Here is a 10581-nt window from a genome sequence, read left to right on the forward strand (position 1 = left end):
TCATAGAAACATTTAGCAAAATGATAAGATGGAATGTTCTCTTAACGTTCACATAAAACATTTTTAAAACTGGATATTTTAAACGTTCAGAGAACATTCATAAATCACGTTTTCATAATTTTATGGGAACGTTAGCAAAGAGTTCTTAGAAGATATTTTTGTAAGCTGGGTTATCAGGTTGTGCTCAGTTAGGACATGGTGTAATCTCTTATTTTAATGAGTAGGATGGCAAGTCATACCATCATCTTAAACACAATTTTGCTAATATTTCTGACAAGATAAGAGCCTTAATTACTGTAATTATCATTTCCGACTCCATTATGATGATCATTATGTAGTTAATGATCTACACGCACTATCAGTTTGGCTGACAGGTGAGGATTAATTAGTGTTAGGGCCGGTCATTTCATGGGCCCCTGGACCACTGGACCAGATTTGCTCTGACAGCTTCTGGTAAAATCCTGCAGTGACAACAGATGCTCTACAGAGAGAAGGTGCGATCACATTCAGCCATGCTAAATATTGCTGCGTGATGTTGTGGAACTTACAATTAGATTTTATGTGCAATTGACGAAGTATATCGCATGATGATTTTAAACATTGATAAAAAAAAAAAAAAGATCATCCTGATCTCTGACTGTCTGTCCGCTTCATTTCTCTTCATAAACAGAGATTGTCTGATAGTTACATTTCTTCATCCCCTGTTACATCAGATGCAATCACAAATAGCTATTGATAAATTTAGCCTTGTTGCCATAGAGACAGAAGAATTAGTCAAGTTTAGATCAAACTATTACTATCTCAAAAAAAAAAAAATTCCTATACATACTTTAATAGACTAAAGGACAAACAGCGAAATTCATTATGACAGTCATTCCATCCAGAGAGCTTGTAAGTTTAACCTCTTCTGGAGATAGGAGCAGCTCTGGGAGCAGATGCATTAGCAGCTCTGGGATGCTGGAGATGAAGAGCAAGTGAAGGGTGAACTGTTTCACAAGAGTGCTGCAAGCCGTGGTATTTGTCTTCATTGCTTATTGACAGTTTAGCTGGTCTCCAGTGTTGCCAGTCTGAGCGGGTCATTCATAATTGACAGGTTTTTAGCGCGATAACTTGTAGCTGTACACTGTAAAAAAATTCCGTAAAAATACAGTACAATGTACCATAATAATTTGAAGGAATTTTCCGTATTTGTCTTTTACGGGTCTTTTACCCGTATTTTGAATTACGCGTTGCATTGTGGGAACAAGAACCGGATCGGCGATTCGGCGCGAAAAGATTCAGCGCCATTACACACGCAGATGATCGCGGCCAAAGTTTCTTTTTAAAGTCGGATTTCGGATGTGTGGAAGCCATTCTGACACTTCTGTGGTAAAAAACGAAAATTATATTTTGCTAAATGTCAAATTAAGCTGTTTACGTAACGTTATTTAGTTGTCATCTGCCGTGTTGGGCAAATGAATGTCGGAGCCGTCGCGTTTATCATTTTATGAATATCGTCACACATTGAAAGATTTAGTTCACACTCGTGGAGGTTCCCTGACTATGTGTGTTATAGTGTCGTCATTGTAATTGGTTTATTGACTTTTATGTGTCAGTGATGCAGTTTATTTCTGCCGAGCGCATCTGTTAACCAGTTGTGATAATGTGCTGTACGTTTTTGGAGCCGTTTAATGCCTTCAAACAAAAGCTACCAGAGGAATCGTAGAGAAAAGGAAAGGCCATTTAAGACTTGCTTGATTTAAAAGTCATGAAGATACACCGTGAAGAGACTGTAGGCCTACGTGAAGATGCAGTAACTTACAGCTGGATTAAGGAAAACACCACCACACTCTCTGCCAAATGAGGTAAGTTAACATTATGTTTACGTTAGACTTTTTATTGTCTTGTTTTTGTTTTAGATGACACGCAGACATTATACACTCACATATTATATATATATATATATATATATATATATGACTTTAAACCCCAGTTAATGACCTTGAAATATTAATTTACATTTAACATGACTCCTATTATCTATACTTCTGCTAGTAACGTTAGTCAGTCTTTACCAGCTCCCTCCTCATTAGTTCTCTTACGAGAGGTTCTCTCGTATTGCGTAAGTTGCTTACGCTACGGGTAAAGTCATCTTTTCTCGAGATATGAAGGCAAAAAATGATCCTTAATTTTGTATTTATTGTCAACGCAGTGCAGCAGCAGGCAGACCTAGAGCAGGCTGTCTAGCTCTCGTCAGCCGCGCTTTCTCCGCCGCTGGACAGGCTGCTTCCGCCCTGCACTCGATGGCAGTTCTGCAGATTTTCCAGGCCGATCTCCTCCGCCAGATGGACGAGAAAGGCCCGGACCAGACTGTCGTCACGGACCTGCGCAGCGCAACGGATCTTTCCCTTCGCGACACTAAGTCCGCAGCCCAGGCCATTGGGAGATGCATGGCCTCGGTCACTGTCACAGAGAGACACCTTTGGTTGACACTTGCCGACATGGGTGATTCTGAGCGAGCCGTTTTCCTCAACGCCCCGCTCTCCCCCACCGGTAAGCGGGATTGTTGAGCATTTTTCGGAGGTACAGAAAACCACGCAGGCCATGAACCTCTTCCTGCCACGACGCTCGAGCTCAACTGCAGGCCGCTCTCAAGCTCAGCCTCCTGCACGAAGCTCTACGCAGCGCTCGTCTCAGCCTCCTTCGTCTTCGCAGCGACGACAGGGCGGCCGCCCTAGATCGCGCTCAACCAGCCGTCACAGGCCGCCTCCCCCCCCAGGGACCCCGGCCTAAGATCGCATTGAAACCTGAGCCCGCGAAGTCCTCCTAGCAGCCGAAAGGAGGAGAAGATGGTCGAGTCCCGCCGCGGCCGGACCGCCATCAAAGCGACTCGCTCTGTCAGTCCCCTTAGAAAAGGCTACTGCAGTAGTGTAAACCGCAGCCAACAAGTCAGTTGCACAACTCGCTCGCCTGCACACAAACGCCGTTTTTACGGTGACCCAGATAAATCTCAAAAAGAGTATAATGTCTGGTTATCCGGCTCATGCTGACGATGTTCTGAGTGTAGAAAACGTGCCCACGTCCCAGTGCTCACCCCTACACACAAGCACGATCCGCCCTGTGTCTCTCACTCTCACAGAGCCCACTCACATAAAGCTGGCACGTGCCGCTCGAGTGTTAAATGTAGGAAATGTGCCCACGATTCAGTGCCCACACCTACTCACTGCCCTCTCTGTTACACGGTTATCCCAGGGGACGGAACCTTTAAAGCATACCGGCCGTGTTGTGAACGTAAGCCCTGTGCCCGCTCACGAGCGCTCACACTTACTGATAAACACTGTACCCCCGGCGCCGCTCACGCGTCCCGCTTTTCTCGCCACAGAATGTTCTCCGTCCAAAGTGATCGAGTCATTGAGTGTAAAGCGGCCAGCCATCGCTGTCAGCGAGCCGCCCTATTCAGGCATCGAGAGCGCGCGCGCCGCGCCGATACCTCTGATACAGGTTCTCGACCCCACGCAGTGCGGCGATCGGAACCCAGAGGCCATTCTACCACTAGCTATGCATGCAAAAGCATGGGAAGCGATTCCGGGTGTGTCAGAATGGGTGCTGAATACTGTAAAGCAGGGCTATTCACTACAGTTTGCTCGCCGTCCCCCGCGCTTTCGAGCACGGACCGAGACGAGAGTGAATTTAGAAGTAGCACACCTACTTCGAGCAGAAATAGCAAAGCTGCTGTGCAGGGGGGCGATAGAGCCGGTACATCCTTCTCTGAGCGAGTCGGGCTTTTACAGCCGTTACTTCCTCGTGCCCAAGAAGGACGGAGCTCTCAGACCTATCTTAGATCTGAGATATTTGAACAAAGCTCTCATGAGGTGGCCGTTCAAAATGCTCACAACCAGACAAATCCTCGAGCAAATTCGCCCGAGGGACTGGTTTATTTCTCTCGATCTGAAAGGCGCATACTTTCAGATTCAGATTATACCCCGTCACAGGCCATTCTTGAGATTCGCCTTCGACGGTCAGGTATATCAATACACCGTCCTGCTGTTCGGCCTGTCTTTAGCACCCCGTACATTCACGAAGTGCATGGACGCGGCCCTCGCTCCCCTGAGAAGTCAGGGTATGCGAATTTTGAACTATTTGGACGATTGGCTGATTTTGGCACAATCGGAGATAGAACTCACATCTCACAGCTTCTCAGCCATCTGGAAAGCCTGGGTCTCACGGTCAACTGGACCAAGAGCTCATTGCTGCCCCGTCAGTCAACCTCTTTTCTGGGAATAGAGCTGGACTCGGTGGCTATGACGGCCCGCTTGTCGACACAGTGCGTGCGCCGTGTTCGACATCTGGCCGCGTCTTTCCAGAAGGGCAGCGTTGTTCCTCTGAGAACATTTCAGAGAATGCTGGGCTATATGGCATCAACTGCAGCAGTGCTCCTGCTGGGTCTACTGCATATGCGCCCTCTACAACGCTGGCTGAATGCTCGAGTGCCTCACCGAGCCTGGGCTGCCGGCAGCTCGCGAATCAGAGTGACTCAGAGCTGCGTTTCAGCTCTGCAGCCCTGGATAGCAGCCGAATGGTACCAGTTGGGAGTGATAATGGGAGTCGTCTCGTACCGAAAGGTGATCTCGACGAGCTCTTTGTTTCGTTTGGTGGGCGCACCAAGGGTCTCGCCGCCTCGAAACACAGTCTGTCCAGATGGATAGTGGACGCTATTGCGGCAGCTTATGCGTCTAAAGAACTGCAATGCCCTCTGATTGTTTTTCAACCTCAACCTGCTCTGCATGATGCTTTGTAGTTCAGTTTCCTCCATTTAATTTCTTGTGTAGCTAAAAACATATCCATTTTTTTCTTCATATCCAACTTTCCTGTGCAGAAATCCTGAACGAAGGTCGAAAAGGCTGAGATGAAGGAAACCAAACATCTACATATTCCTCCAAGACTGCTGAAGTTACTGTATGAACAACTTCGAAAATCTATGTTAAGTTTAGGTTTTCGTCAAATCTCAAAATGGAACTTTAACTGAACATACAGAAAAAGTAAAGTTTTTCATGCAAGTTGTTCACCCCAAAATCAAAATAATGTCATTAATTACTCACCCACCTGATGTTCCAAACCTGCAAGACTTTTGTTCATCTTCAGAACAAAAATGATCTTTTTAAGATTCTAGCAACAAGCAGTTTTTCTGTCCACACCAAATGCGTGTGATGCAATGTAATGTTATGTGACAAAATCAATCAAAAACCACAACCAATCAGAACAGCGTGTGGGCGGGTTCTCTTGGCAAGTGCACAGCACTCACAATGAAATGGATAAGTACGTAATCAAATTCATAAATATTACACCATTTAAACATCATTTAAAGTACAAGTGATTGAAACTATCTTTGTCATAGAATACACTTGTTTGTTCACAATGAGTTTATTTATTTTTTTGTAGTGTTGTTCCAGCTGCAACATCGCAGAAAAATAGAAACCGTTTCTAAAATAGAATCATCACGTGTCACTGGTTAGGACAAAATTTTTTATTGACATTGAAAATATACCTTTTATCGTGTGTTGCGTGTAGTTAGAACATGGTGTAATCTATGTGACTTCAGTGGTTTAACCCCCAAAAAAAGTTATGCAAATGCTTGTGTGTAAAAAAAAACACTATAAGTGAAATATCTATTATTGTCTAAAAAATAACACTAATATTGTCTTTTTTCACAATATTTGCATACATTCAGATGAAAATCTCAGTGCTAGTGTTCTCACCCATGCATTCTCACCCTGCTTCTGGGTAAACAGCACGCATGCATTGTGGCGCTCTTGTGATCGTGCGTCAGCGATCTATATTTTGTGAGAAAAGATGTAATTTATTTTAATTTTTTTCACAAAAAAGCATTTGTGCCACTTCCTAAATTTGAGGTTAAACCAGAGGAGTCACATAGATTACATTTATGTCTGTATACCTTTCTGAACCTTGAAAGTCGTAGTTGCGCAAGTGTCAACGGAGGGACAGAAATCTCTCAGATTTCCTCAAAAAGATTTTGTTCTGAAGATGAATTGAAGTCTTGTGGGGTGTGGAACAACATGAGCGTGAGTAATTAATGACAATTTAAATTTTTGGGTGAACTAACCCTTTAAGGAAAATTGTGTTCTCTTACTGAAAAATGGCATCAACACAGTAATATTTCACTCTACTATTGACTACAAGTCTAAAGCAATGTTTAAAGATAAAAGCAGCAGCCCTGTCTTCGTATTCCATTTGTTTTTGTTTCCTTCTTTCTGTATTGCATTGCATTTGAATCTTGACTTTCAGTTTATTATTTATTTATGTTTTGTGAATAATTTTGTGAGCTATTTGGTGCAACACCAATATTGTGCAAGTACCTGCTCATGTTTTCTTTTTTAATTCTGTCCCTTGTTTGTTTAATGTCTCAAAACGTATTCCACAATACAAGCACTTTTAATGGTACTTTGCACATTGTTTAATTTGTCATATATCTACCCATTGAATGCATTTAAGAATGTTTACATGTAAATGTTTATGAAAATAAACCATGTACCATGTGTATATATCTTTCTTGAATTATTTGCTACCAAAAGATATGCTATAAAAATTCTATAAAAATAGAAATTTCTGTATAAGGATTATCCGTGAATAGTACAGAAAATGTACTGTTGATATACAGAATTTTCCGTTTTAGAGTTGAAGGAACTGTCCGTAATTTAAAAGAAAATGTCCTGGTAATTTTCTGCCAGTACATTATCCGTTTTTTTACGGAATTATTTTTTACAGTGTATATTCAATTGATTGCTTTGCCAAAGTAACATAAATATACAGTAGGATGTATCTACAGTGAAGAGTGGAAGAGTGACCCAACTCTCAAAACGTGAATTACAACTGTGGTGGGAGATGACTCGGCTCTTAATAAATATAACTAACTCTGAGAGCACAGTTGAATGACTTAATTAAAGGCCTTCTGAAGCAAAGCAATGAGTTTGTGTAAGAAAAATATTCATATTTAACACGTTACAAAGTAAAATTCTAGCTTCCGGCTAACTGAGCGCAACTTCCGCAACTTATGACGACGGAAGTAGCATAGCGCATCATGGCTTAGCGTAATATCAGCAGTACATCGCATTACTTGCATAAGTTTTGCTTTAGACTTAAGTGGAATCCGTATGTTCGTTTGGCCGGAAACTAGTTATTTTACTTCATAAAGTTTTAAATATGAATATTTTTCTTACACAAACTCATCACTTTGCTTCAGAAGGCCTTTATTAACCCCCCAGAGCCGTGTGGAGTTCTTTTATGATGGATGCACTTTTCTTTAGCTTCAAACTGATGGTTGCAATGGTTTCAATCCACTGTCATTATAAAGCTCGGAAGCGTCAGGGTGTTTATTAATATAACTCAAAAAACATAACACCTATATGGCTTGAGGGTGAGTAAATCATGGGGTAATTCTCATTTTAAAGTGAACTATTCCTTTTAGGTGTGTGCTTAAAGTCTATTTGCAAATTTAGACTTATAAGACTTTGAGCCCTATTTTAATGATCTGAAACACAAGTATCAAATGCGAAACGCTAGTAACTTTGTGGGCGGAACTCGGGCACTGTTGCTATTATACCGGCGGGATAAATGACTCTTGCGCCCAACGCAAATCTAAAATGGGTTGGTCTGAAGTAGCTACATTACTCATAGGTGTGGTTTGGGCGTAACGTGAAATAAACCAATCAGAGCATAATCTCACATTCCCTTTAAAAGCAAGCGCGCTTGTTCCATGGCGGATTTGCCAGGCGCACACCAGGAGCAGTTCACAGCCGAGGAGACCGACGTTCTCGTCAGGGCCGTAAAAGACAGAGAAGTGACATTGTATGGGGATGGGAGAAACCCACCCAAAGCTTCGGTTAAACAGGCGTATAATCATTTTGGTAATTAAGCTAGATCTATGCCTATTTTTTCACATCTTCATGGACACCACAATGATTTCCCTTGTGTGGTAATATTTTTCCTTGTAATTATGTATGGTTTGCAAAAATGGGAACTGCTGCCTGCGTCTGTGTGTAGATGAGAGAAGCAAAGTGTATGCGCTACACACGCTACATTATGGCCAAGCATGTGCCCTTAAAATAGCATCTGAATAACGCGCCACTGACTTTAGACTAGGTTTTTCCTGGTCTGTGGCGGAATTGTTTTCTGAAACTGCAAAATAGCACCAGGGAATGTTTGCGCCGGAACACGCCTCCTCTTTTCGCTGAACCGCCCCCGGGAGCGCAAGTTCATTCCCTAATTTACCGACATGCGTCTGTGGAGGGAAAAGTCTGCTGTGCGTCGGGTGCAAAATAGGAATGGTACATGCGTCGGTGTACAAAGTCAATTGCGCTGGGTGCAAGATAGAGCCCTTTGAGTTATAATAATTTTTATAATTTTATTTTGTTATCATTATTTCATTTTAAGGAGGTAAATGGTACTTGTACACCTTGATTGTCATGACAATAGAGTTCTATCACATTATTTTGGCAGTGAATAATTTGGGTGGGTTTAGCCCTATTCGGACGGTAATTGTTTCTAATGGGGTCGTAAGGTATTTTCAACATTTACAGGGGTTAGTCGGTGATCTTATTGCCGTCCGAATCCAGAATGTCAGTGTTTTTCTCCCACCACCAGAGTAAAAATCCCCGGCCGCTTGACCTACTGTTTTTTGACAAACACCAAGGTCGTGTAGTAATTTAATTGCCGTCCGAATCCACATCTCTGAGTTTACAGGAGGAATCAGTTCAGAATTCAGTTTAAATCCTTTTTAGACCACTGCCAAGCACCGTACGTACAATAACTGTTGCACTTCACTGTAATTTGTTTCATTTTAAAGATGTACACTTATTACTGAAATGTTAGGAATTATTTAAAATAACAATATTTCATCACTGCTCCACCTCAGCGAACAAAAACGAGAAAGAGGAAAAAAAGCACGTAAACATTTGAAATGGGCCGTTATTGTGGCTTCAATATATGCTATACAATTTTTAAATATGTATTAGCTATATAAAATTATATACATTAAAATATAAACCAAGCAGCTTTATGTTTACTGCATGTAATGACTAATTTCCATATTTTTAAAATGACATCCATCCTTTTGAGATAAAATTCAAGACAGAAATTTTAACTACTGCATGTCCTATTTAAAAATATATATATATATTTAAATTAAATAATAAATAGAACATTATTTTCCTATTATTAAATTAAATATGAAAGTATTCATATTATTTCAAGCATATGACATTTTATTTACAGCAGACAATTGTCAACCCGATCTGGCAACACTGCTGGTCTCCACAGAACCTGCAGCATTTGAATCCTTTCAATAGCATCATGCTTGACCAAATTTTGTTCCACCAGCAAACACTGACCAGCCCAAACCAGCATGGAAATCCTTGCAGGGTATTTCATTAGATTGGCGATGAAGAAAGACAAAGAGATGTTACCATGCCACTTAGGAGCCCACCAAAGGATGTCTGCGATTAGCAGAAAAGTGCCACTTCAACCTGCATGCCTTCCTCAAACTGTCAGAGCCCTTCACCTGCAGCTCGCTGTAGTCAAACCATCACGGTCCATGTAAAAAATGTGAGCCCTGGAGGTTAAGACCCTCATAATCATACTAATCACAGACTTTTTCTGTCTAATTAATATTAAAATGCAGCAAGACCTGATAAAACTCAGGGGCGAAGTAAACGTAAACACGCAGACCTGCCGTCCTCTGGAAAATGAAAATCAACAGAGGTCAAGGAATGAGTCTGAGCCAGAGAGAGGCAATGCTAATGAAAGGAAGCCCTCTGTGGAGATCTTCCTGTGAGTAACACAATGGCGAGGGCTTGACCCCGTGTTTCCCTCATGAAAGATTCATGCCGCTGACTGGCAACTCAACCTCAGAAGGAAAGTTTCTGCTGTGCTCTGTGATGATGCTAAAGAGTCTTTAAAGTACATTAAACACCAACATCAAGCACATGAATTAATGGAAATGGCCATAACCACTCTCCTGAAATGCAAACACTGACTGGTAAATTCTGAGAAATAGCTTGGATGAATCCGTAACCTCATAATTTCAGTCAGTGTTGGATTTAAATGAGTTAATGTGTTACTGTCATAGCATGTTAAAGAGAGGACAGCAGCGTTCTTTCATTAGCTGAAGGGGAAATTATTTGCAGTCTAAATATGTTCTGAGCAGGTTTGTAGCTCATGCTCACATGCTGATAGTAGCACAACACGAGATCTCACTGCACAGCTCACATAGCAATATAAATTTTTTTTATGTTCCAAAGCAACGTTCTTTCTTATCAGGGGCCGTTATTACATGCACATCTATTACATGGATCTTCTAATCTAAGGTATAAATTATTTGATTGATACAATAACTTTCTGATGAAAATTTGTCTCAAAAAACAATATATATATATACATATATACAGTATATACACATACACACACACACACACACACACACACTCGTATATATATATTGTAATTATATATTTATTATTTAATAATAATTTAATAATTTTTAAAAGTGAAATGCATTCACAACCACATAGCAACACCCACAGACATATC

This window comes from Rutilus rutilus, assembly GCF_951802725.1.
Source record: "Rutilus rutilus genome assembly, chromosome: 17".
NCBI classification, from domain to species: Eukaryota; Metazoa; Chordata; class Actinopteri; order Cypriniformes; family Leuciscidae; genus Rutilus; species Rutilus rutilus.